A 24963-nucleotide genomic window follows, 5' to 3' on the forward strand; every position below is an offset into this window, starting at 1 on the left:
TCCCCAATGAACTCATAGCTCTAAGGAGGCATGGTTATGCACAGGCTGCATCCCTGGGGGGGACTAGGGGAGAACAGTTGTTCAAAGACATAAACGAAGAGCCCCCAGGGTCAGGTGAAGCCCTTCTGCTCCCCTGGATCTGGAAGCCTGCAGCTATTCCCACATCTGGATTGCAGGTTCACAAACATCTCCAAGCCCTGATGCCACCATCCCTTTAAAAGTTTATTACGAAAACAGAAAGAATAGAGCCAACGTGCCTATGCATACCACCTGGCTTCACATGAGTTCATATTTTGCCATATTTGTTTTCAGATGTTTTCCTTCCAAGAAATGAATCATGGCATGCAGAACTGAAGTTTTTTTTTTATTATTTTTTATTTTTAGATAGAGTCTCGCTGTGTCGCCCAGGCTGGAGTGCAGTGGCATGATCTTGGCTCACTGCAACCTCTGCCTCCTGGGTTCCAGTGATTCTCCTGCCTCAGCCTCCCAGGTAGCTGGGATTACAGGCATGCGCCACCACACCTGGCTAATTTTTGTATTTTTAGTAGAAAGGGGATTTCACCATGTTGGCTAGGCTCGTCTCAAACTCCAGACCTCAGGTGATCTGCCCACCTTGGCCTCCCTAAGTGCTAGGATTACAGGTGAGGGCCACTGCGCCCGGCCCGAAGTTCTTTTAATAACTCCTGACAGACGACCTCATTTTCTCTCCACTGGTACAAAGTCCTCTTCCAATGGTTTAATATGTTTCCTACTTATAATGGAACTATAGCATATTATTAAAATGTCACAGAAAATATAGTCCATAATAATTGCACATTTTAAAAAGTTACAGAAATGGCATTAACTGTATCATTCTTCCACTTGCTTTCTCCTCTGAGCACAATGTTTTAGAGACTTATCCATGTTGCTACACAATTATTTATTTTTACTGATGCAAATATTCTATCATACAAGTATAAAAGCTGTATTCATTGATTTCTCTGTTAACAGATGTTTAAATGTTTCGAAAATTTTTATTGTTAACAACAATGCTTGAATGAATCTCTTTAAAATGTGGGCATGCCTAGTGTGATGGCTTATGAATATAATTCCAGCACTTTCATAGGTTGAGGTGGGAGGATCACTTGAACCCAGGAGGCTGAGGATGCAGTGAGCCACGGTGGTGCCACATCTCAAAAAAAAAACCATAAACATAAATAAAAAACAAAAATAAAAATGTGAGGATGGGTGAGCAGCGATGGGTCTCACACTCTGCCACAGAGCTTGGAGAGCACTGGCCCAGGCCTACCCCACAGCAGCAGGGAGCCTTCTCTCTAGGGGCGTGGCTAGGGGTGGGCGAGCCTGTTAAACATCTTTTCAAATATTTTATTGAACATGAAAGTTTTTTCTTTTTTTTTTTTTTTTTGAGACGGAGTCTCGCTCTGTCACCCAGGCTGGAGTGCAGTGGCGCGATCTTGGCTCACTGCAAGCTCCGCCTCCCGGGTTCATGCCATTCTCCTGCCTCAGCCACTCCGAGTAGCTGGGACTATAGGCACCCGCCACCACACCCGGCTAATTTTTTTGTATTTTTAGTAGAGATGGGGTTTCACCGTGGTCTCGATCTCCTGACCTCGTGATCCGCCCGCCTCGGCCTCCCGAAGTGCTGGAATTACAAGCGTGAGCCACCGCGCCCGGCCGAAAGTATTTTCTTTGACAAATTTCATGTTCATGTCTGTTGCCCATTTTCCTATTCACTGTTCATATCTTTAATATGGGCTTGTGGGAATTATTGATTAATTCTCTATATGACTGCTCTGTCCATGATCAATGTTGCAAATCTCTCTGGCCGTGGCTTATCTTTTACAAATGTATTACTTTATTTCTATTTATTTGTGTTCTGAATGTATAACACAGCCATGTGATTGGGAAATTAAAATGCTTTGGGGTTCACATCTGTCGGCTTCCAGCCTATCCCTCTATTTGTATGAACCGCAGAATAAGTGTCTTAAGTGACCTTTACTGTCATCTCAATTTTATTTTATGGAGGAGGACATGGACCCATGCAGGTGTGACCTACCTGTCCAGTGTGCACAGCTGAGTCAGGGCCTCTGTGCGGCCCCTGTGGCTCGCTGAGGTGACACTACACACAGGTTCTAGGATGTCCTGGCTTCCATGAGCTGGGCTTCACCAACTGCTCCAGGTGACAATAGAAATTTCAGGTGGGTTGCATTGTTGGGACAGCATATTTTTTTAATGTGGAAAATGAACTAAAGGGTAAAACAAAATTAGCTTGCCTCCAATTTGGAAGTGGGGTGAGGAGAGGCCCAAAGAAAACGGAAGAACAGAAACACCTTCCCATCAGTGTCCCTAGCTCTCCTTAACTGGTCTTCCTATGCAAACACCTAGAGATACTGGACTAACAGTGGCCACATAGTTCAAATACAACCAGTTACTGGTTCTTTCTCCACAGCCAAACCTCAGAGCTAATTTAAGTTGTTGCGTGGGAATGTACAAGTTTTTCATCCTGGCATTTATCTCAGGGTTCTTAGAAATTTCTCCAGAAAGGAAAAAAGAATCAAAACAAAAGAATTAACAGAAGGTGTATTGGTTTAAGTGCATTTTTAAAATGTGAATTTATACGAGGAAGCTGAGATGTGGAATTTTCTCCAGTCCTTGAGCAGATGAGCTGCTTCCTCAAGTGTGTCCTGACCCATCTCTTCCCTCCCTGGACCACAGATGGCCTGCAGCTCCATTCTGTAGACACAGAACCTTTGGGAGGGCAGGGCCATTGCCCTCCTGGGACTTGCACATGGAGGTCAATAACCTATCTCCCTTCTTGAGGACCAAATTGCAGTCCTCCTGGTAACAGCCTTACTGTCAGGCTATGCTAGAAAAGTCCACTGGATGCCTAGGGATGGGGTGGAGACCATACGGGGTCAACGCGGATGTCCAGAGTTGGGGTGGGGCCCCCTCGGGGTCACAGTGGATGCCTGGAGACAGGAATGGAGGGCGTGACAGGAGAGAGGAGAGACTGTTCAGGATCCAGTAAACTCCTGGAGTTGGAACTTATACTGTCCGGGGTCATGGTGGATGCCTGGAGACTAAGTGGGTATGGTGCAGGTCATGTTGGTGCCACTGTGTGCCTCTCAGGGATCTCTGCATGGGCAGGGCCAACATGAAGTAAACACTGGAAACCCTCTTCCCAGGTAGACGTGAGGTTCCTTCTGTTTGGGTTGTCTGACATCCCTATGCTGCTGGCTGCTCTGAGGCCTGAAAGATAATGGGGGACTTATTTTGTGTTTCCCCAACCTTGAGGCCAAGGCCCATGGAACCAATCCAGGGCAGAGACAGAACAGATCTTGTGGACCCAGGAGGCTCTGGACTCTTTCTCACCAAGGTGAAGAGAAGGAGAGGGGCAAGGGCCGTCTTCTAAGTAAGGAGATTTCATTTGGCGCATGTAGGTCAGCAGTGCCGTCCTCTGACTGGATCACAGCTTCCTGTGTCTTTGAAACAGGGTCTAGAAATAAGCTTGTCACATTTGCTTCTCCCTCAAATGCTCAAAGGTCCAGGGCTGCCCTAAAGGTCCCAAGGCTACTCCAAGGACGGCATGCGGGCCGGGCTGTGGGCTCCCAGGCCAGTGCATCTGGACTCAGGGCTGGACTGCAGCCATCCAATGCAAGCATGTGTGGTGTGTCCCACTCCAGGATCCCACCACCCGTTTGAACAACGTGCTGTGGGCTTACTTTGTTTAGAGTTAAGTGACTAAACCACAGTAAAAGTGAAAGTACTCCTTGGATAACATTCTAGATCTGACTTTTTCCCTTTCTTCGAAACAGGCAGCTAGATTGGAAATTACGCAGAATAAACCGTAAGAAACACATGTACAGAGCCAAGCAGCTGACTGGAAATAGGATTCCAGTCTCATCAGTAAGCACTTAATTGTGTGTCCACCACTGCAGCTGTTGCTGGGAGTTTACCAAGAGGTCCTGTCTTCACAGATATCTGGAAGTGAAACTTGTCATCCATTTCTCCTAACTTCTTGCTGAAAACATTTACAGCCTTAAGATGGGACATTCGGTGTTCCTGTTTGGATTTGGGGGTATGGAGGAGAGGTCCCCAGATTTCAGGGTCCCAGCTACATCATATCAGTGCCCAAAGCCATGTCCACACCACTGGGTGGATGTGACAGGCCAAGTCAAGGGGGACAAATGACACCAATTTGTAGTGTCACTACAGAGTTGACGGAGTACTCCCAGGGAGCTTCTGCACTGACCTCAGCTTGTTGAAGGCAAGGTAAAGGGCCGAGAGGCTCGGGGACTTGTCTGAGGTCTTTGGCCACATGTCACAAGGCTGTCCTGTGCTCTGGGGCTGCTAGCACTCACAAGACGAGGGTCTGCTGTCCCCTAGCTGGGGCCGCCTTAGTGGCTCAGGGTGGCTGCAGCTTCTATCAGGGCTCCAGTGGGGCCTGGGGCTGAGTTTCTCAATCAATGTGTTGCCCAACAGGCCCCAGTGCTGCAGCAGGGCCACCCTCTGCCACTGTTCTCCTCCCTTTCACTGATGGTGAAATGGTCACTGTGCTCCTTAAGAGTCCTAGGTTGCCTCTCTATCCTTGGAGTTCAAAGGGGCTTGAGAAACCATCTGGTACAACTTCTCATTTAACAAAAGGGTTGAAAGCATCATGGAACTCTGACTAAATTGGCCCTGGCAGCAGCTTGTCCATGGCTGCCTCCTTTCTTTTGTTGCATTTCTTTGTGTTGGTAGAGGGAAGAACAGGCACATGCAAGATAACTCCTTTGTCTTTCGTGGCATGGCTATGCACCATCACGCCATGCTCCTGCACCACAGCCACCTACACTGTGAATCTGACGTCCACACCGAGGGCCGATAATCATGTGGTGCTCAATTTTAGCGGTGAGCACAAGGGTGGCAGTGCCAGGGTCCCCAGGCCCAGCCACAGGGTAAGTGCTCGTTTCCAGGCACCCTCCCTTTCCTCCCTGGTCACTCCCTCTGCCTGGGAGCCCCTTTCCCTGGACTGCTGGTAACCCTACTCTTCGCCCTGAAGCCCCCCAGTTATGCTTATCTACAAACACAGCCCCCCCTACACACATGCATTCCACTTACATACCACATGCACCTACATGTGCACACACATGTGTACACATACACCACACATACTACATGCACACACAGGCGCTTGAACACACTACACACATACCACACACCACACCTCCACACACACCCCACATGTATCCCCAAACATATGCATACACCACACACCACACACATACACACACACACATACACACACAGCATTCTTCTAGTCATAGATCAAACATAACTAGAGAACAATGAATGTGTGTGTGTATGTATATGTGCACATGTGTGTGCCTTTTAATAATTTAAATTAATCACATGAATAGGTCTTAATCCTGTCACAAACTTTTGCATGTTAAAAAGTCAACTAATTAGCCTAAAGGTATGATTATTTTGCATAAATTTGGAAAGTAGTCATTTTTAGCTAGTTTTCTGACTGTTTTACAAAGTTTTATTTAATGTAAGTATCATAGGCTTACATGGTAAAAATTCAGAGAGTACAGAAGGAAATGAAGTAACATAGAAAAGTTTCTCTCATAAACTTCCCTCCACTCTCAACTCTGGTCCCACCACTCAAAGGGAGACATTACATAGCAGCCTCCCATGTAAACTTCCAGAGAAATGTTATACATATGCCCATGTGTGTCTATGCTGCAAAAATCCACACTCACTGAATGATTTTACACCATTATTCACAACGTTTAGCCACTTGCTTTTTATACTTCATAATTGAGCTTTGAGTTTCATCTACATTCATAACATACATATCAACCAAAGTGTTCAATAAATATGTTAATAAATAACCGAATTGTCATCATGTTTAAAATGTGCAATATTTCCTGCACATGTAAATTATATCTCAAACACGTGGTTAAAAAAGCAAAATTCTGGCTGGGTGCAGTGGCTCACGCCTGCAATCCCAGCACTTTGGGAGGCGGAGGCGGGCAATCATGGGGTCAGGAGATCAAGACCATCCTGGCCAACATGGTGAAACCCCGTCTCTACTAAAAATACAAAAATTAGCTGGGCATGGTGGCACGTGCCTGTAATCCCAGCTAGTCGGGAGGCAGAGGCAGGAAAATCGCTTGAACCAGGGAGTCAGAGGTTGCGGTGAGCCGAGATTGCACCACCGCACTCCAGCCCGGCAACAGGAGCGAGACTCTGTGTTAAAAAACAAACAAACAAAACAAAACAGAACTCTGCTGTTAATTACCCTACCTCCTGAAAGCTGTGACCCTTTTGCAGATGAACCACCCTGGGCAGAAACAATCTCTCTTCCCTCTCATGGGTTAAGTCACATGAAAGACTTGTTTTCTCTACCCCAGATCCGGTTAGAATGGATACAGTATAACATTTGAGAGTTCCTCATTGATGGGTACTTAGGTTCTCTCTCTAATTTGCTCTAGTTGTGCCATTACAAACAATACCGAAAACAGCATCCTTCCACAGGTACCTTGGCATAGTTTTGTGAGCATACTTGTAGGATCACTTCCTAACAGAGAAATTGCTGAGTCAAAGGATATTTTTTTTAAAAAAAATGTGTGTTGCCAAATCACTTTCCAGAGTTGCACCAATTTATATTCCCATAAACAGATTATGAGTCGCTCATTCCTTACAGCATCACCCATATAATAGGCATTAGTCAACTTTTTAATCAAGGCCCATCTGATAGGTAAAATACGGTATTTTGTTGTTAAGATGTACATGTATTGAATTATAATGAGGTTTAGAACATCTTTATTTGTTTATTAGCCAATTTTACATGTCATTTGCAAACAGCCTCCACTCAATTTTCTTTGTGGTTGTTCATCTTTGTCTCAGGGATTTGTGTAATCACCTTGGGGAAAACAATAGCTACTTGTCAAATATGTCAGTTTTTTTTTTTTTTTTTTTTTTTTACAGACCACTGTTTTTTTTTGCAACTTCACTCCCCTATACAGACTTTAATTTTTTTCACATGGTCTCATGTTTTCATCTTTCCCATATTGGCTTTGCCTAAGAGTTCTTCTTTTAACAATGGGGGAACTTGCTTTTAGGGTTCTTGTCTTGTCCTGTTTATGCTCCTCCAATGCCAGAATAACCATTTGGAAGCTAACATCTCAGTACTTTGCTCTTTAGTGATTACTGGCTGCTCATATGAAGTAAAAGACTTGCCAAAAAGCACTGAGACAAACAATGGCTTTAACTTCTAAACAGGAAAAAACATGGTCTCTCCTGTTCCTGGAGGCATTCTAGAAGACAGGCGCTGTTCCTTTTATTTTCTCTGATCCCACATGGGCTCATAAAAGTTTAAAAAATAGTTGTTAGAAATTAAAGAAGACCTAAATAAATGGAAAGAAATTCCATGCCATAGCTAGAAATACTCAACAGTGTCCCAGGCACCTAAAGCGATCCATAGACCTACAGATCCCTATCAACATTCCAAAGGCCATTTTGCAGAATTGGAAAAACTGATCCTTAAATTAATATGGAATTCCCAGAGGAAACTGAGTAGCCAAAAAAAATCTTAAAAGGGAAAAACAGAGTTGGCAAACTCACACTTCCTGATTTAAAAAGATATGATAGCCAAAATAGACATCAAGATTGATGGAATATAATTGAGAGTTCAGAAATAAACTCATATTTATGGTAATTGATTTTCAACAAGGATGTCAAATGCGTTCAATGGGGAAAGAATATTTTCTTTAAACGATGGTGCTGGGACAACAGGGTATCCACATGCAAAAGATGTACAAAAATCAACTCAAAATGAATTAGCAGCCAAAACAGAAGGGCTAAAACCATAAAACAGAAGAAAACACAAGAGTGCATCTTCAAGATCTAAGATTTAGCAATGGCTTCTTAGATATGTCACCAAAAGCATGAATGACAAGAGAAAAAAATAGATTAATTAGACTTCATCAAAATTAAAAACTTTTGGGCATCAAAGGACGTAATCAAGATAGTGAAAATAAAACCTACAAAATGGGAGAAAATACTTGGATAAACAAAAACATATAACTATTATCCAGAAACAAAGGAAATGCCTTTCTGATACATTCAGCAACATGATTGAACCTTGAACACATAACGTCAAGTGAAATAAGCCAGACACAAAAGAAAAAAAGGATGATATGATTTCATTTATATGGACTATCTAGAATAGGCAAATTCATAGAGACAGAAATTAGATTCGAGGTTACTAGGGGCTGAGAGGAGGAGAGAATGGGGAGTTATTGCTTCATGGGTACAGAGTTTCTGCTTGGAGTGATGAAAAAGTTTTGGAAATAGACAGTGGTGAGGATTGCACAATGGTGGGCATATAATTAATGTCACTGACTTGTACACTTACAATGGCTAAAAATGGCAAATGTTATATTTTATTTTATCACAGTTTTGAAAATTAATAATGTACTATACCAAAACCACTGACTGACACTTTACCTGGGTGAACTGTTTGGTATGTGAATTATATCTCAACAAAGCTGTTAAAAATTATTTTTGATCTGGCCTGGCCACTAACTCTCAGTCACTTCAGATTTCATGACTTCCTTGTAGAGATATTTAGCAAAAATAATCATCCTATGTTTATGTTTTCTTCTAAGAGTTTTATGGTTTTAGCTGTCCTGTTTAGGCTGCTGGTTCATTTGGAGTTAATTTTTGTACATCTTCTGCATGTGGATTATCTGTTGTCCCAGCACCATCTTTTGAAGAGAATATTCTTTACTCATTGAATAAGGATGCGCTTGGCGTCCTTGTTGAAAGTCAATTAACCATAGGTGGATGAGTTTATTTCTGAACTCTCTATTATATCCCTTTAATCTGGAGAGAAAGATATAGACCTCTTATGGTCAGAGTTAAAAAGAAACCCTTGGGAACCTTGCTGGTGTTTCAGGACACCCGCTTTGTCACCCGCTCTTTGGAATACAGCACATTGTGAGTGTCAGTCGTATTACCACCTGGGACCTCAGGTCAACTCTCAGGGCCTTGATTACTTCATTAGCAAAGTCAGTGGCTGAGAATGGGAGTGTCTTCATCTCCAGAATTTTGTGTTGCAGCAGTAAGCAGAGAACCGAGAAGCCCCCAGCCAACACCTCCTTTCCATCAGCTCCTCCACTCAGCTTTCACTCTTGCACCAGGCAGTGACAGGGACTTCATGTCCTGTGTTGTGGCAGTGAGGGTCCTAGTGGTCCATCACCCTGGAGTTTCCTCCCATTCCTTTGCCCCATCTCAGCCAGCCACCTACAGGCAGGCACAGGTACTCACACTGTCTGCCTCACAGTGGGGAAGATTAAGGCAGGCCCCCAGTATAGCTGGGCTGGCATATCCTTGAGAGGGCTTCAGTCTGAAATAGTTTTGTTCTCTCAAACTTGGCCTTGGCAATAGTCAATTTTTCTTACATGCAGGATAAATTGGATTTATCTTCAAAGTTAACCAACAATGCTAACTGCTGGTTAAAAAGCAATTCTCTGCTAGGGTAGAGAAAGCAAGTTCCCCATGTGACTCAACCCATGTGAAAGAGGGAAGAGAGAATGTTTCCATCCAGGATGGTTCATTCACATAAGCGTGACAGCATTCAGGATATAGGGTACTGAACAGGAGGGTTTTTTGTTGTTTTTTTTTTCCGTGTGTTTATGATATAATTTACGCACCATACAATTCACTCATTTCAAGTGTGCAATTTAATGGCTTTTAATGTATTCATAGAGTTGTGTGTCCATCATTACAGTTCACTTGAGAACATTTGCATTATGTCAAAACAAAGAATCCTCCCCCTCTTTCCCACCTCAGCCCTAGACAATCACTCTTCCACCTTTGGATTCTAGGAATTTGCCTCTTCTGGAGATTTTCCTGAAATAGTTTCATACAGCATGTGGTCTTTGATGACTGGCTTCTTCAACTTAGCAGAATGTTTTTAAGGATCATCCATGCTGTAGCATCTTCACCCTTTTTTCTTGCCAAATAATATCCCATTGTGTGGATCTATCACCTTTTACTTATTCATTCATCAGTTGATGAACATTGGATGCTTTCAACTTGTTCACAATTGTGAACAATATCCCTTTGAACCTTTGTGCACACATTTTTGTGGGGATACGCGTTCTAACTTCTCCTGGGTATATACATAGGTGTAGCATTGCTTGGTCATGTGGTAACTCTATGTCTAACCATTTGAGGAGCTGGTAGGCTGTTTTCTAAAGCAGCTCTATTACTTCACATTCACATGCACCAGCAGTGCATGATGGGGTGCAATCTCAAACAGTCCTTAAAATACAAAGCCAGTACATATACACCATGAAATACTATGCAGCCATAAAAAGGAACGAGATTATGTCCTTTGCAAGGACATGGATGGAGCTGGAAGCCATTCTCAACAAATTAACACAGGAACAGAAAATCAAACACAGCATATTCTCACTTATAACTGAGAGTTGAACAATGAGAACACATGGACACAGGGAGGGGAACAACACACACTGGGGTCTGTGGTTAGGGGCAGGTGGAGGAAGAGCATCAGGATAAATGGCTAATGCATGCTGGGCTTAATACCTAGGTGATGGGTTGATAGGTGCAGCAAAACACCATGGCACACGTTTACCTGTGTAACAAAGCTGCACGTCCTGCACATGTGTCCCAGAACTTAAAATAAAAATAAAATTAAATTTTTTTTTTTTTAAAAGCCACTTTGTTTAGAAAACAGTTGGTTAGATCCTCACAGTGTTAAACACAGTAACCATATGACTCAGCAATTCCACTGCTAGGTATACATGCAAGAGAAATTAAAACACACATCCATGCAAAATCCTGTAAATGGATATTAATAGAAACATTAGTCATCATAGCCAAAAAGTGAGAGAAGCTAGTCACAAAAGCCACTTCTATGAGGTACAAGGGGAGTCAAATTCACAGACAGTGGAGTAGGCATTGCTGGGGCTGGAGGAGGCAAAGTGCAGAGGAAGGAGGAGCCACTGCTAATGGGTACGAGGTTTCTTCTGGGTACAAGGTAATGAAATTGTTCTAAAATTAGACAGCAGTGATAATTGCACAGCTTTGTAAATATACTCAAGACGGTTGAACCATACACTTTACAAAGGTGAACTTTATGGTATGTCAACTGTAAATCAATAAAGCTGCTGAGAAAGAGGGGGAAGTCAGCTTCATTACTCTGTTTTTCCAGCATTAGGCTTTTCCCTGGACACTTAGGATTTAGTTAGTCTCTCTCTCTCCCACACACACACATATGCACACATCCTCACTCATGTATTACAATCTTCTCCTTTTCTCTTTATCCTTCAAAAATATCAATCAAATGGAAGGTGAGGTTCCCAGTGTAGAGACACTGCCAATCTTACTGAGATCTCAAATAGGTGGAGGCAGAGGAAGGTGGCTGTTAGGGCTTCACTTTCCAGTAACCACAGGGCACTAGGAGCTCACATGAGCCCCCCTCCTCCTATGAGAAATTCATGAAGATGTGGATAAAATGTGACTCCTCAAAAATACACACAAGAGCCCAGCAGTAAAAGCATAAAGAGCACTGAGCCCTGGAGTGGCGAACCCCAGCAGCTGCCCCCAATCTCTAGGCGCTGGTCAGGCTTGGAGTCCGGTCGGGTGTGGAGTCCATCCGGGCAGGCTTCAGAGAGGGACATGGCCACCTTGTTCACTGCGAGACACAGTAGCAGAGGTGAGAAGCCACATTTGCTCATTTCTGCTGGCCAGCATAATTCCACAAAGCCCCTGACACTGTGACAATGTGGAGCTCTCTGGTGGGATGCTTTGAAGACAAAACAGAATAGAGCACAGAGCCCCTCCATGTCTCTCACCTGAGTCCCTACATTCCTATAGTCAAAACACACATGATCCTAGGCCTTGCCTTTTCCTACACATAAAATATTGTCTAGTTGGGCGTGGTGGCACATGCCTATAGTCTCAGCTACTCAGAAGGCTGAAGTGGGAGGATCACTTGAGCCCGGGAGGTCGAGGCTGCAGTGAGTCGTGATTGCGCCACTGCACTCCAGCCTGGGTGACAGAGGGAGACTGTCTCAGAAAAGAAGATAATGTCTGACCAGTTAATGATTATGCCTCTGTAATGTATAAGCTGTAAGTGTACTCTCACACTTAAGCCTTGATTTGGCTCTGCTTTAATATAACTTCTGAGCAAGTTTGATGGGATTTTGCTCGTACTGACCTCTCACCACCTGTATCTGAGCTATGGGCTGAAACCCTGGCCAAAGCCGTTGATAGATCCCCTCTAAAGAGCTGCTCCCAGGCTATTGGCCTCTGTCTGTAGCAGGGCTGAGAGGGTGCCCCGTTAATATCCCCGTGTCTGCCTCCTCCTCACCTCCCCACCTCTAGCCCCAGTAACTCAAAGCTGTCTCTGACAAAACCACTCTGAATGGTTTTGCTGGCAGAATTCCCAAGCAATTCCTTCTCTTTCCACTGCGGCCACCTTCCTAACCAGGCCCTTGGCCCTTGCAGAGAGTGTGATTTTTTCAAAACAAGAACAATAACCTTGTATCAACAAAAAACTCAAACTGAAAATGAAATGCATTTGCGTTTGTGGAACCTAAAACCTGTAGAAGTACTACAGTAGATAAGTCACTTCTTTTTTATTTTTGTTTTTCCAAACTGAAATACAGGAGTTCTGCTTCTGAATGCCATGAACTAGTTTGTAGCAGACCAATGTTCTTGCCCAGAGCCACTGAAAAAGCCAGATAAAATGTAAGAAGCTGTTGAAATGCCCTGAAGAGCCATAGAGGCAGCTCACAGGAGCCACTTCCTCAGAGCCCACATCCGAGAGGAGTGCATGGCATGAAGAGGAGCTTTAATGGGCTGCTTGTTACTTTGGAACATCTGCCAATTTTGGCAGATGGGGCAAGAGGCCGAGAACATCACCATCTTGGACAGAAGCAGGCTGTGGAGAGGCCCAGAAGCCAGCAGAGCATTCAGAAATCTCACAGACCTAAAAACAGACTTTGGACCTAAGGACTGGGGGGATGGGGACAGGGGATGGGGACAGGATTTGCAGAGAGCAGGGTGGGAAGGAGGGGGGCAGTGAAGACAGGCATTTGCTGAACTGTTCACCTGAATGGTGAGAAGACTAAGAGAATTAACAGGAAGCTGCAGGAGATGCAAAAACAATTGTAGTACATAACGAGGAGAAAAGTAAGTTTTGAGTTCATTGGATACTCTCTAGAAGGGAGTCCTGTGTGACCTCTGCCCAGGAGCCACACTGCACGGATGTAAATTGATTACACAAGCAGTTGTAAGTCATGGATATCTTGCTTGAAGTACTCCACAGATAGATAGATATTCTCCAAGCAAATATTATTAGTCTTTTTGCCCCAAAGCCCAGAATTATGCCTTAATTTATTTCCTCTAGGACCATCCCTTCACCCTCCCATAAGAGAAGGAAAAATACAACACAGCCCAACTGCTTTAATTCTGTTCTTTATGGTGTTTCAGGGGGAAACTCAAACCAGATCATTTGGGTTCTGAACCTGGCACTCCATGGGAATTTAGGCATGTTACTTTCAGATGTGCTACATCTGAAAAAAAAGCAATAATAGTACATACATAGTAGAATTGTTATGAGCATTAAATGAATTTTGCTAGCCTTGCATGCCGTAAGCACTCATTCAGTATTTATTACCACTATTATTGGCTTATCTGAATTGATACCAATATCAAGTAGAAGCAGCATAAGTGCGTTTAGCAAAAACACAACCAGCTCTTGGGAAGCCTAAATTGGGGGCTTCCTGGGTATTGATGTGGAAATATACCCAGACTGTGAGCGCTGTCAGCATGGTCCTTCAGGTCCTTCACCCACGTAAGCTGGATATGTTCAGATAAGTGTTTGCGATGCTCCAGCCAGATGTAGGAAGGGCAGCTGGCGAGTCCTGGGGAACATCGTCCTGGCACTATTACGGCTTTAGATGTGGCGTGGGCTTTCTTGCCAACTCGTCTGGTGTCCTCAGCTGGCAGGAGGATCTGGCCGTGTGCAGGGCCCTTCTGCCTGCTGTGCACCTCTGTGCTAATATCCTTCACACTAAGCACACCATTCAGTTGCTGAAGTCCATGCCTGTGAGTCCAACAAAGTAGGTGCATGTCAGCATCCTGGAGCTCTACGAGGATAGGACAACAGCAGCCCAGCTAGCTGGAACACAGGTGAGCAAGCATCTCAGAGGACCAGTGGGGCATCTGACTGGGTCGGTTGAGTGGAAGGCAATCCAGAATGTGGCTACTGTAGCTGCTTTCTTTTCCTTTCTTTCCATTATAGAAGTAATGATACTTGCTGAAAAAGAAAATCATATAATAATCAAAAGCATAGAGAAGCAAATTTAAATTACCTTTAATTCTACCATCCAGTGGGTCTGTTTTCTGAAAACGTGATTCATTTTGGTTTCTAAACTGTTTTTAGTACTAGAGTTTTTGCTTTGTTTTTGTTTTTCAAAATCATGGCAAATGAATGCATGAAAATTTATCCCTAGATTCCAAACTTCCAGTAATTAAATGTATGTGTCTTGTCTGCAATACAATTCATCCAAGGTGAATAAAAAATTGACAGTGATTTTGGTAACACATCAAATGGCGGGTCACTCGTAATGCATTCAGTGGCACCTTCGCCCCTGTTCTCTCAAAGGAATTTCAGTCTTGCTCGGGTCAGAATTAAAAGGTAGATAAGCTGTCAGCCTACAAGCTTCCTGGTCTAATTAATTTGGGGACAGCAATGCTGTGAGACAGTAATAAGCATCTGTTTTCTTTTTCCATTTTCTCATGAGGTTATCAATTCCTTTTTCTGTACATGTCAACTGCAAACCTGAGAATAGACTTCAAGGGAAAATTTGGAACAATGCATGCTGTCTAAATAAAAAAAGAAAAGAAGTGAAAAATGAAGAAAGGAAGACAAAGGAAGGAAGGGAAGGAGGAAGGGAGGAAGGAAGGGAGGGAGGAAGGAAGGAAGGAAGGAAGGGAGGGAGGAAGGAAGGGAGGAAGGGAGGAAGGAAGGAAGGGAGGGAGGAAGGAAGGGAGGGAGGAAGGAAGGAAGGGAGGGAGGAAGGAAGGAAGGGAGGAAGGGAGGAAGGAAGGAAGGAAGGGAGGGAGGAAGGAAGGAAGGAAGGAAGGAAGGAAGGAAGGAAGGAAAAACAAAAAAAGAGCAGATGCAATGCTGCTCATTTCTTCTTTCAATATTTCACATTTAAAATGAAATCTGCTGCTTTTTACTGTGCATACTTGTTCTTTGACCACACTAGTGTTTTGCGAAACTTAAATTATTTGGATTTTAGAAACACCAATTAGGTCGCCATGGATGCTACACTATTTCTTTTCCCAAATATTCATTTCCCTTACAAAGTGGCAATTCGCATAAATTGTAATGTTGGAAGTACACAGACTTGAGATTGGAAGGGGGTGAAGTTGCTCAAGGTCGTTTAAGTTGTTGATTTTATCTCCTAGGACTTCTACGTTCTGTGCTTCTGCAGCCATCTAAAATCAGCCAGAAAGATTTAGGATCCGTTTCCTGTTCTTGCATGGGCTGTCCCAGCTGCTGTTCCTCTCTCTGCAGTAAGAGGGTGTTTCTCTCCCTATTCAAGAGGAGCGCCAACACTTGAGGTTTGGATTCCATCTTTTCCTGCCCCTTCTGCATCATTGTCTTCTCTGCCCAGTAGTAACAGCATCTGCCATAGCTAAAGACAGACCAGAAAGAACTCTCCTGAGAACTCATGCCCCTTCATAGGTACCTGCCCTCCCCTCTCCTTCTGTTTAGGGACTTTCAAAAGCAGCTATTTTGTTCTCCTCTTTCACTCTGATCCTTTATTTCTAGCTCTGTAATATACTGTTTTTGTCTCCACCATTCCACTACAAACTAGAAGTTTAGACTCCAGAAGTTCTTCAAGAGCTTTTTATGTTGATTTTATGTATTTTTTCTATTAATAAATCTAGACACACACACACACACACTTTTTAGCCATTTGCATTCTTGATGTCTTATGTTGATTGCCAATGCTGATGCCCCTCAAATCGAAAATTCATAACCATACTTTTGTTTCAAGCCCTAGGCCAGTATCCAACTTCTTAGTAGACCTGAGCATCTGGATCTAGACAAGTCTACAACCTAACTCATGATTTCCTCTGTTTGAGTCCACTAGACTTGCTCCTAAAGCTGACCCTTTACACACATAACTCATATGTGGTGAGGAAAGCCACCATCCCACCTGCTGTCCAACAACACACATCGGGGTGATTCTAGGTGCCTCTTGATTCCATCAGTCACTCATCCAACCCTACGGATTCTCTTCTAAAATATCTCACTTTATTACTTTATTACAGGTTCCCACCCTTTCTTACCATTCACATTTTAAAAAACCATTTACAATAATCATGACATACGCCACTCAAGAAAATAGCATAAAATTCACATATATATTAGGTTGGTGCAAATGTAATCATGTTTTTTGTTTGTTTGTTTGTTTTTGTTTTTGTTTTTTGCACCAACCTCATAGTATATCAGAAACAGCCAAGTAACCAGTCCTCAGGTCAAGCAAAAGAACATTCCTCGAATTCTGGAAGGTTCAGAGTTTTCTTTTCTGGGTAACATCCTCTTCCTCCTTCTGAAGGCAATCCCTAGACCAGGTTAAGAGTGATCACTTCCTTACTTTTCTCCTAGTTTCCTCTCTCACACATGTGCCCTGAATTTCCCTCTCTGTATGTATTCTCATCCTTGATTTTCATTTCATTTTATTTTTTCATTCACAGTTATGAGTTTGAGATTCATCTATGCAGCAAAGCACAGTCGTTGTTGTGTAGGGTTCCATGGCATTAATACAGAGCATGCTTTTTTCCCATTTGTCACTTGGGGGACACTAGGTGGTTCCTAGTTAAAAGTGGATCATAACACCACTGCCTTCAGGACGCACTGCAGTTCCACTCCCTGGTATGTGTCTGAGAAACCTAGGGTGCATTCCTTGGAGTGGGATCCCAATCCCAACTGCGGATGGTCCCAATTACCTACCCTACCACTACCTGCAGCGGAAGTACAGCATGAATTCTTAAGTGATTTCTGCAATAGCAAATGAATTGTTCTCTTTTTCCTTTCACCTTCGATGTCAAGGATCTTCCCAAGGTGCAGATCTGATGATGCCACCCTTCTGCATGGCACCTTTTCAGTGACTGCCCTCCACCCTTGGACAATATTTATATTTTCTAGCAATGGCATTTAGGGCTGATTGTGATCAGAGATCTGTCCTCCAATCCAGACTCCCACCTTGCCATTTGCTTACCTTGGCCATATGCATCACCCATACAGAAGTGCTCCCAGCTACTGCAACATGAAAGCATGTCTTCAAGAGCTGACCCTTTACACCCTATTCTTCATTTATATAAATCCTTAGGGAAGACATTCCCTTATCTCCAGCCTGAGTCCAGTGCAAGTCCCCAGGATTCTGAAATCTCTCCAGGCATTCATTTATTATAGCAGCTATCAAGTTGTATTGGAAGTATCTGTTTACATTGAATTCATTCATATCCTGCCTTCTTATACAAAAGGGTTGGATAGATGAAATACAACAGAGACGGAACCATGTACGCAGATAAGTGTAGCTAGACTACAGTTTAAATAGGGGAACATTGGAAATTAGATAGACAAGCTATGGGATTTCATGTGGTCATTAAAATTGGGTCCCAGAAAGACACCAAGGACAGGGACCACAAAGAAGGTGTGCGCCTTCACCAGATAGTGGGAATGGAGGCTGTGTATTCCATCTCTGAATTCCCAGTGCCTGACACCTCAGAGCATTAGGATCACGTGGGTGTTGAAGTGGATGCCCAGGTAACAGGCACCTTTAGAATTGCCATGACTTCATTCATGTGCTGTAGAATGATGCTGGTGTATATGGCTAGACGACTGAAGTATTTGGAAGAATGAGTGCCATTTACAAGCTGCAATTGCTAACTAAACTGTCTGTAGGGACAATGCATCATCAGCTGTCACAAAGACTGAGCAGGCTTAGGAGGTAGGAGCAACTAACAGGGCAACGATGGAGGGCTTTTTAAAAATTAAATAAACACGAAGAAAAATTCAAACAGTCAGCTAAAATAACTCTTGTTGTTCTTAAGTATTTAGAGGTTCCAGTTTTATAACTTTTTCCACAAGGTTAGAAGAAGAACACTCAGGATTTAGGAATCTGTCTAATAATAACTGTCTTCAATGACTTAGGAAGCACGGGCAGGTAGAAAGTGATTTGTTTTGAGACCAGCATCCTAAACTAGGTTCATTCACAACCATTGTCTGAGAGGCTGCCATTCACACAGGCCAGATGCCAGGGAGGAGCAGCTCCTGGAAACTGCATCCCCTTCCTTCCGTCTGCTCACCAAGTCCTGACCACATTAAGGGGACCAACAGAATTTACCCTGCCTTGTTCCCTTCAAATGTGATTTAGGAAATCAGGAAATTTTTATCTGGAGCCAGTAAGAGACGGTTTTATTTATTCTGATTTCTCTTGGGAGATGCACTCGACGGAATACATCAATATTCCTTTATATCGTGTAGCCCGACATGCTAAATTCTTGTTAATGAACACTTTCCCATCTTGCAGTTTCTCCGTAGCAGTTCCATGCTTGGTGGTGATGGAAAGGTTTCTCAGAACACTTAGGTTTATTCAGCCAGTCAGAAAAATAGCATTCTGTAGACTTACTTAAAGTTTGTTTTTTGGTTATATTGCTGTAACAGGTGAGTCTTAAATCCCCAAATTCTAAGAAAATTAAGCCTGAGGGCAAGGAGGACGTGTTTGATGCCGTAGCTCACTTAAAGGTAAACCAAAATATGCCTAGAAAACAAAACAGAAACTGAGCATTACCTTAGAATAATTATTATTATTATTATTGAGACAAGGTTTTGCCGTGTCGCCCAGGCTGGAGTACACTGGCGCTATCAGTGTTCACATCAGCCTCAACCTCCTGGACACAAGTGTTCCTCCCTCCTCAGACTCCCAAGTAGCTTCCCTTTAGGATTTAAGGAAAAATGCTGAGTTAATAGATGGCACGAAGAAGGCCAGGATTACTCTGGAACCCATCACCCTGAGCCTTCACAACAGCATGGGCTCTCCTGGTGGACACCACCTTGCTCCTCCTCAGCGTGATAGGAGCCACATGACTGAGCTCAGCATTCAGACTGATCAATCCCGTCTGTGGCCCACATGCCGTATCCCCGTCTGCATCCATCCCCAGTAGACATCCGAGGGTGCTACTCCAAATGTCATGCCCCCAAGTCCTGTGCAAGTTCTCATCTGGCCCTATGGCGCATCCCTCCCCTCCACCTCCATCTTGTGGCCAGCCTGAGTACAGTGCATGTCTCCAGCATTCTGCCCTGTGTCCCATCAAGTTCTTCTCTGATCTTTGCTCTCACCTTTTGACACCTGGCTGTTCTCTGGGAACACCCTGTCACTGCAGACGCAGGGTTTTTTTCTCACACACTGCCTATATCAGGATCAGGAAGTGGAGTTGGTTTCTCCTCTTTCTTATGTTCCTTCCAAACCTTTCTTCTCCCTCTCTCCTAACCAGAAGTCCCTGATGCTCAAGGATGTGTCTCACTGGCCTCTGCTGTCCGCTGCCCTGGTCATTGCCACTGTCTCCTTACTTGTTCCTTCTCAGTCATTTCAGACACTAGATCCAGCCACAGCTTTGTGCACACTCCATCCTGATCATGATCTACATTCTGATCATCATCTATACTGTTGTTTCCAACCTCATGGATGCCTAGGGTGGCCATATGTCGTGGTTTCTCTTGGAGTGTCCTGGCTTAGGCCTATTGTCCTGCAGTAATTATCCTCGGCACCACTTTCATTCTCAGGCCTCCCCATTTGGAAGATAAATTATATTGGTGGTCTTGTGGTCGGCCAGATATCTACTCCTCTGCCACTGCTTTCTCTTCATCTATATTCCCCTCCCTCCCACTTCCACCAGTCACTCCTCCATCATATCTGGGATCTTAGGCTCACTGATATATAAGATCTCAACTCTGAGCGTTGAAAACATGAGTGTTGCCTCCTATTCTTTCAATTCCAGAGCAATTTGAACTTCACTGAGATCTTCCATTTGACAATCCCTTCACTCCCTCTGTGGACTGTCATTATAATCAACTTCCTGATGCCCTCTACTCGAGTAGAATTCCCTGCCAAACCCTAACCTGCTTTAGTGTAAGTACCTTTCTTCCTTCTGTCTGTGTCCAAGCAGAACTTGATTTTAAAACTATCAATCACTCAACCAGACTGACTGGTTTCATCTTAAATCATGACTATAAACCTCAAATGAGCAATGATTCTACAGACCAATCCTATTCAGGTTCCCCCAATTGCAGTCTGCCAGTGTGTCAAGCAGTGGTCTTGAAGACAGAGAAATAGAACTTACTTCATCTGAACGACAGAAAGAAAATAGATTAAAACAAAGAAAACGAAGAGAGCCTCAGGAAGCTGTGGGACTCTGACAGAAGATCCAACATTCATATTTTGGGAGTCTCAGATGGAGAGGAGACCATGAGGCTGAAAGAGTATTCAGAGACATAAGGTTTATATATTTTGTTTATATAAACAAAGGTTTATATATTTTGCCAAATTTGGGGAGTTTTCTGCTGTTATGTCTTTGAATACTCTTTCTTTGTTTACATATTTTGTTCAGCTTTTTGAACAAATCCCAAATAGAATACACCTAAAGAAATCCATGCCAAGACATGTCATAATTACACTTTTGAAATCCAAAGACACAGAAGAAACTCTTAAAAGCAGAGAGAGAGAGAAATGACACATCACTTGTAGGAAAACACCCACTCAAATGACAGCAGATTTCTCATCAGAAACCACAGAGGCCAGAAGAAAGTGGTACAGCATTTTTCAAGGTCTGAAAGAAAAGGATTGTCAACAATGAAATCTAAACCCACTGAAATTATCCTTCGGGAAAATAAAGACGTTTTCATATAAAGGACAACTAAAAAAAATTGTCCCTAAAAGACCTACCCCAAATGATTGCTAAAGGTAGCTCTTCAAACAGAAAGGAAAACCTGAAAGGAAGAATCTTGGAGTTTTCGGAAAGGAGGAAGGAACGATGGAAAAGGCAGGTAGATGGAGACACAGACGAGACTAGGCTTTTGTCTGTGAGTTTTAGATACCATATTTAATGAGTCAAACCAACATAACACTATCTGATACTCAAGATGATATTTAAAAATGGGACCATAAAGAGGCCTAAATGGAAGTTAGGTTTCCACATTTCACTTGAAGTCATAAAATACAAGATCTAATATTACTCATTAAACAACAACAACAACAACAAAAGAAAACCTCCTGTCTCAACCCCACCTTCCCCTTCACTACTTTTTCATCTCTCTGACATTTTGCAGCAATGCTTCTTAGAAGAGCTTCACTCACCATCCCACCCTGATTTTGTTTCCCTTCATACCACTCCACCCAAAAGGATCTTTTGAAAGTCCTTTGCAATTCTGGCAAGAATAGACAGCTGATATTTTCCCAAATTGTCTTTGAGTAATCAAAGGCATTTTCCTGTCAGCTCTCTCTGATGTCAGGATTATTCAGAATATGTATTTTCTGACTCATCCTCCCTCACTGCCTTTGGTTCCTTGACAATGGAGCTATACACGTTAAAGCACAAATACTCCTAATATTTCATACGCTAGCTTGGATTTCATCATTCCTAACCATTTGCTACCTTGAAATTAAAACCTGCTTACATCTACTAAAGGCTCAGTTTTAAAACAGCACTTGAACCAGACAGTCAGTCCTGTGGGGAATGACATAACTGCCCAAAGAACCAAGCCACAAGCTTTTTACTGTACAAAGAGTGAACATTTGCAAGGGTTAAGACTTGTTCTATTTTCACTCTGAATTTTTTTGATGCTACACAAAATTATGGCACTCCCAGATATGGGGCAAAATTAGAGTCTTCTTATTTTTTCTTATGTTGACAGAGCTTTGAACTGAGCTATTTTGAGTTCAGTATTTTGAGTATTTCAAGATCAGTTTCAATTTGTAAAGATGCACATCTCAGTACAGAGCAACCTCCAGAGGAATGAGACCCATCTAAAGCTTAGGAATCCTGTTTTGCCCAAACACAATGAAAAGGAAAGAAAATGAGAATATATGGGTATATGTACGAAGTGTGTGTGTGTGTGTGTGTGTGTGTGAGAGAGAGAGAGAGAGAGAGAAGCAAATTAGAATGAAAAGATACACTTGAAAAAATCCATTGGCCTGAGTTTAAATGTTCACTCAAGCAAGTCACGTAGCTCCTCTGAGCCTCATGTGTGAAATAAGAGGATAATGCCAATCTTGCAGGATTATGGGGACGTTGTCCATATTGATCACCAAACCTTGCTGACCTCTGTTCTCCACGAGGAAGACTCAAAGACTAGCTATTTCTGGCTTTGTTGGGGTGTTGGGGTGCCACAAGACTCACTGTGGTCATGAGTTAGGAGCAAAGAGCACCTCAAGGATGTGCATTTGATTTTCAATGTGAGGTCACACAGAGCTCTTTGGCTTGCCACATGGCCAGCATTCAAACTGGTGCCTTTTGGCCTGGCCTCTGAGCAGCAGGGATGAGCAGGGAGCCTTGCCGACGTGCGTTGTCATGTTCCATGGGCTGGAATTAAATTTTGGTTGTTCCAAACCCTGAGATGTTCAGTCCTATGTTCCCAAGGCATTATCAAATTTCTGCCATATCAGATGCCTGTTACAGTGATGGAGGTCAGAGACGCTCATTAGGCAGGGACGTGACAAATGCTGCTGTTGTTCTTGCTGTGAAATCCATTCTTACTGATTCTTCCCTGGCTTTAGGAGAGTGTTGCAAACTCCTCATACCAACCATCCTCACATAACCCCCTCCTCTTAAAGTCTTTGATGGACCCACATTCATGTGAAGACAGAGAACCAAGTTGATTTTCCAGCAGGCACTGGGAGTCAACCCAAGTTATTTGCTTACTGGGTGGAGGCAAGTAGCCTTAACCCTCATGGTAAGCCTGTGACAGTGCAAGTTTAGGTAAGATGCCATTGTGGTGTCTCCCTTCTCTGCCAGACTCCATTCTCATTGCACTGACCTTGCAGTGAGACAGCCCTTAATCCTGTGCTATTGAAGATGTGAGGCCCTCCTAAATGGCCTGCTTTATGGAAGGATTTTTGGTACTCCCATCACCACATCCACAGAGAAGGCAATTGTAGGCTAAGGGATCAGGGGCTGTGATACTGCTGGTGCAGCGAGCCACTCTGCATTGCCAAGGCCTTATGCTTGCTATAAACACCATCATTGCCAGCTCTGCTCTTTGCCAGGGTGATAATGGTCATGGTGGAGGGCAATGAGCAGACAGGAACCACCCCAGCCATGGCTGGCCTTCACATCCCTCCACCTGCAGGGAGCCACGGACCCTTCTACTGCTGACGCTAGGAGACCAGCCAGACACCATTGCTGACTCCACCCATGCCCCCTCCACTTGTTCACACCTGCCACACGAATCATCCCAGAAAATGGCTTCCACATGTCGCCTCTGTGTTCCTCTCATGGTTCTCCATGCTTTGGGAGCGCAGGCAAACTCCCTGTGTCAGTCAGCTAGGGTTGCTGTGACAGAGCGCCACAGCCTGGTGGTTTAAACCACGGAGATTCATCATCTCACAGCTCTGGAAGCTGCAAGTCTAAGATCAAGGTATTGGTAGGGTGGGTTCCTTCTGAGGCTGTGAGAGAGAACCTGCGCAGGTCTCTCTTCTGGGGGTTTGCTGGCAGCCTGTGGGTTCCTTGGCATGTGAATGCATCCCCTTGACCTCTGCCTCTATCTTTGGCATTCTCTGTGTTTGTGTCTGTCCTTGTGTCTGAATTTCCCGTTTTATACAAAGACACTAGTAATATTTGATTAACCACCCCCCCCCCCCGCCCCTGCCGCCGACAAACCCACTTGCCAAGGACCTCATTCTAAATGGACTGCATTGGCAAAACCCTATTTCCCAATAAGGTTACATTCTGAGGCACTGGGGGTTAGGACTTCAACATACGTATCTTAGGAGGAGGTGCAGTTCAGCTCGAAACACTCCCACAGTTGAGCAACCCAGGCTCTCCACCAAGTTTTCCAACCTTCCTTTTCCATCTTATAGTCTGAATTCCAATATGCTTTCCCACCACGCCTGTGGTAGCCAGATTGCTCAAACACTTCCCTGCCTGGGGGTCTAAGCCTTTCATCTCAGGTCTATCCATCCTTTAACATCTAGCTAAATCACTTTTGTGGAGGGTTTTGAGATTCCTCCAACCTTGGTGATATGGGTGAGTGCGCTGAATTCAATTTTTTGCACATACAACAGGTTGGGCAGCTACTCACAGGCTTTCTTGCAATTATCCTATCTTCCAGGACAGTATCATCCCTAGACCTCAGCAAGAGAGACCACTGAGTGAGGCATCCATGGAACCCAAGGAAGAGGCCTATGAAGAACCTGCAGTCACCTTCTAGACCATTCTCCCTCATCAAACTGTCCCCTCCAAAGAGCTGAGGACTGGATCTTCCCAAGCTGACACCTCCAGTGGGAAAGAAGATTCTAGATTCAGTTCTGGGTGTCCAAGTCATTAGGAAGGCATATTTGTCAAGGTGGAAGAAAAGGACATATTCTATTTAGCAGTTTGTAAGTTTGATCGATAACTTTAAAATATTTGGACCTATGGTGTGGGCACCATTTGCCTCTTAATCAGGGTTGGGTAGGAGTAGAGCTTGCTACGGGCAACCTCTTTCCCCATCTGCTGCACTCCTGTATTATGACATGAGATTTTTTTTTTTTTTTTTTTTGAGACGGAGTCTCGCTCTGTCGCCCAGGCTGGAGTGCAGTGGCGCGATCTCGGCTCACTGCAAGCTCCGCCTCCCGGGTTCACGCCATTCTCCTGCCT

At 43.8% G+C, this 24963-nt stretch overlaps 1 long non-coding RNA gene across 1 annotated transcript; it reads left to right on the forward strand.

Moving 5' to 3' along the window:
* The first annotated feature begins 10988 nt into the window (after nucleotides 1-10988).
* On the forward strand, nucleotides 10989-24742 carry LOC116474347 (uncharacterized). The gene is made up of 3 exons (XR_004249657.1): nucleotides 10989-11056; nucleotides 15505-15660; nucleotides 24437-24742. It is a non-coding gene; the product is annotated as an uncharacterized LOC116474347 (long non-coding RNA).
* Nucleotides 24743-24963: the final 221 nt, after the last annotated feature.

Source organism: Hylobates moloch, unplaced genomic scaffold (assembly GCF_009828535.3).
Source record: "Hylobates moloch isolate HMO894 unplaced genomic scaffold, HMol_V3 SCAFFOLD_10, whole genome shotgun sequence".
Classification (NCBI taxonomy): domain Eukaryota; kingdom Metazoa; phylum Chordata; class Mammalia; order Primates; family Hylobatidae; genus Hylobates; species Hylobates moloch.